Here is a 4,415-nt window from a genome sequence, read left to right on the forward strand (position 1 = left end):
ACGATAGTCATAGCACGTACCTTACGGACGTCGCGGGAAATTGTATCAAATTAAAACTTCTGGGGTTATTTGTGCATATGAAAATATAAGACGTTTACAGAAATTCGATGGAATAATTCAGATGACGGATCATATAAAAGAAATTGAGCGACAATCATAGTGTATGTCTTTCGGATGTCGGAACGGTTTGTGTCAAATAATCTTTCTGAAATCATTTTCATATTTCAAACCTATTACGACTTTCACTAAAATAATTAAAACGACTGTCATATAGTGGTTAGTGAAGGTAACCAAGAGTTTCCCTTGAGTTTTTCCCAAAAACAAGTCAAGCGGAATATTACCGAAAAACTCGGGAATAGTGGGTCCGCCGGTCAAATGAGGTGGTAAACACATATTACGTACTTTAGACTTCATGACGTCACTTATAAGAGTTTTAGGGTAGTCGGATTCAATTTGCGCAAAGTCTTGATATTTAAACAATTTTTTCCAATTGTTCACAAAATATTTTAATTCAATTCTACTGAATGAAAAAAGGGATAAATTTGGACGTAGATTCCAAAGAGTAGAGTCGTCCCGAGACCCGAATTCAAACCTATTACATCTAGGACATGCCAAGAGAAGGAAGGTGGAGCCTTACATACCTTTCTTGCCTTTATGCTCGCCAACATTCAATTTCCGTTTCCCAAAACCTACAAATGGTCACGTTTACCAATTGACAATTGTAAGGCTTTTAGCATTCAAATCTTTGACTCACTAATTGTCTATAAAAATTTGGGCAGCATCTCCCCTATACATACAACATCCCCGAGATTCAAACTCGGCAAAAACAACAACAGCCATACCAACAACAATATAAACAACACCAACAATCGACTAGAAACGCATTCTAGCGCAAATGGTTTTATTTTCCAATTAATGCAACAATTCCAAATCCAACTTTACACTTATAAATCAATATCCATATTTTCATGTTCACATACTAATTCAAAATCATTCAAACATAAACCAAGGGTATTTCAAGCCTTATATCCAATGTTCAACATTTTCATATTCCATCCAAAATTCCCATATATGCTAGAAAACCACCCCAACACATTTTCTACTTACTACTTCATCACTAACAACCATAATCCACACTTTAACAACTTCATTATCTTAATACCATAAAATCACATTAATAGGACATAATTCTCTACGTTTCATTTTCATGCCAACTTAACCCATATATCCTTCATTTACATTAATAAAGTCACAACAACACAACTAACATACTAAACAAAATAAATCCATCATGATTCCCCTATCACATACCACACGGCCTTAGGCCAAATTCCAACTTCATCCAATTTTTATCCAACTTTCATTTCCAATGCAAATTCCACAATAACCACAACTAGAATACAACATAAGATTTATTCATCTTGCCTATACAACATATACATACACACGGCCACATGCATATTCATGCAACCACCATGCAAACTCCTATATTCTCATGAGTTTCACCCTTTTCTACGTACTACAACATCAACAAAGCCTTTATAACATATAAAAAGGGATTGAATCATACCTTTTTCTTCTAACTTCTTCACTCCACCAAATTGTCCAAACGACGAAATGAACGACTTATCTTCCGAAATAATTATACCACGTTGGAGAGGACCCTTGAATTAGTAGGAATACAACAAGAAAATAATTTTTAGAACAAGATTTCATGGGGGGGAAATTCCCCCATCTTGGCCGAAATGGCCATGGTTCTTTCTCCTTGTTCTTTCTTTTCTTTCTCTCAAGTTTTCTTGAAATTTCCTAAGGCATATGATGGATTAATTCATCCATGTGCCTTATATTAAAGGGTCATGTGCATGGCACATGCCACCTTGTTTCTATTTTCTTACTTTCTTCTTTTTTTTTTCATGAACAATAATTTGCCAATTCCAATTTTGCCCTTGGCCTTTCACAATATTTCCTTGAGCCACTTTGTGAATTTCCCTTTTTACCCCTAGTCTTTCCTAATATTTCCACATCCAAATTTTTCATAACCAACTTATGTATCAAACAAGGTCAAATTATAATCTTGTCCTTAACTTGCCACAATTATCTCAAATTATCCGAACGCGAAAAATACGGGGTATAACAGTTCCATACTACCACACTCTATCCCTCTCACACGCCTACCCTCAAATTTTTATCCAAATAGTGTCGTGCTTTGCCCGTCGTCTCTCTTGGAGGCTTTACTCCCTCATGTTTCTTGTTCTTTTGCTTTTCCCGACATTTTGGTCACTTTACCTACCATCTACTCACTTTCTTTCTTTTCCAAATATCATTGTATTAGAACTTTCCGTGCTTAACCTGTAGTGAAAACAGCATCAGCTTTCCTTATAACATTTGTGCCATTTTTCCTTTTCACTTGAGCTTCGTTACCCTGTCCGATTATTGCCTTCCAATATGCCGCAACGTCGATTGCTGGAATACACATACCCGCTGATATAGCCATGTATGAGATATCATATACATACGTATACATAATTGCTACCATCTTGTTTACAAAATATTTCTAAACGCTATTCAACTTACCCTGCTTCTAAAGCTTTAATGCACCTTCTTTCTTTTCACTAGTTCAGTCTGCCTCGTCCTATGTGACCTCTTAAGGTTCCTGCCCACTCTGTATACTCTGATTTCTCTTAGGCTACCCTAGCTTTCCATTTGTCTCCCCTGTGTCCGACTCTACAGGACTTTTAGTACACTTCGTAGGGGGTCACCCATCCTAAAATTTCTCCCACTCCAGCACGCATAACTTTGGGACTCTGATGAAATGCGATGCTCTAATGCTAGTATGATCGCGCCCACCTCACCGCATGACCTTCATCACTTAATTTAGAGTAAGTTAAAGTCTTGACAGATTTCAAAACTTTCTCATAACACATCTCTCTCCGAAATAGAAAGGGTCTCCTACTCCAATCAATAATTATTTAATACTCGTAGTCATTCCAAATTCTCAGTTAGGTGGCACTTATATTCCAACGATAAGTGTCCAAAGTTCTCTTGAAATAGTATCTTTACCTCAACCTATATCATCTGTTCCTTTTGGTGAAATTATATTGCACCATCTGTTCCTTAAGCCTACCGTCTTTGTCGCTTAAAGATTCCATTATTTTCGAGGTGAAGTCGTGTGCACGCAGTACCCCTTTATGCTTTATGCCTTTTTACCCTTACTGTGTACCCAACACCGGCTTCTAACTTACTAAAAAACATACCAAATTCGTCTCAATAATGGCCTTATCTTATCACCATGTCATCGTACTACACCTTTAAATTCATAACTATGTATTCCCTTTTCGTTCCATATTCGTACTCATTTAATTACGTCTATCTTGGGTGCTTCCTTTAGTATCCCCTTACCATATTTCTCCAGTCTATGTCCATCCTTCTTTTCTGCGCACGAGGGATTTTATAATACCTTTATGTCCTTCAGAAAATACTACTCCTATATAATCCCTTTCTCATTTTCAAATCATATTCTGTTCATCCCTAGTTGTTCTTATCATACCAGTCATTTCCTAGCACTCATTCCACCTCGTTGCTCATCTTTCTGTAGTTTGGTCTTTCACAGTTCCGTCACTGATATTACTCATGTTCTCGGCTACACATGTCATCATCTATTACTGCACTGTTATCTCGCCCGCTTTTCTTTTCATCTCCTTCTTCCAATTAGCCCCTTCTTCTTTTTGTGCTCGCTATCATTTCCGTTATCTCGTAATCTCTATTCCGAACTTTTCCTATAGAAGAACTTCATAAATCCCCCTTTTTTGATCAATAGCTCACCTTTATACTTTAGTCACATAGATCACGTCATATCTTTTAGTCACTTCCTCACTAGGCTTTGCTCATTTTCATAACAATCCTTATTATATTCACATAATATCCTGTTCATAATCAATCTTGTAGTGTAACACTTCTTAACCCTTTACCCTTTCTGGTCAATCTTATCCTTAATATCTCACAAGCTGTCTTATCAATACATTCATATTCGTCGCAATTCTTTTTCCTCTGTACTCTTGTCTCAATCATACTATTATTTCTTCTAACTATAAACTCGTCATAATTTATCCCTGCTTATCAACTCAGTTGGTACCTTAATATAACACTCTATCAAGATTTGCCAGTCTCTTCTAAATCATCTCTTAATATCACAAGCCCTTTCCAAATTCTTTTTACCATATCGATATCAATCTCCTAATTACTATTACCATCAATCCAGCAGTTAATTTATTTCTCAAGGTCAGCCGTACTTGCAACTTAGTTAAATCCTATCCTTACTATTGACACGACCTTTCAAGGCATATCACAAACCCATATCTCATTCTCTATTTATTTCTTGGAAAGTTTTGCGCAGTTTCCTCTATATTTCTTACTAT

Source organism: Lycium ferocissimum, unplaced genomic scaffold (assembly GCF_029784015.1).
Source record: "Lycium ferocissimum isolate CSIRO_LF1 unplaced genomic scaffold, AGI_CSIRO_Lferr_CH_V1 ctg12084, whole genome shotgun sequence".
NCBI lineage: Eukaryota > Viridiplantae > Streptophyta > Magnoliopsida > Solanales > Solanaceae > Lycium > Lycium ferocissimum.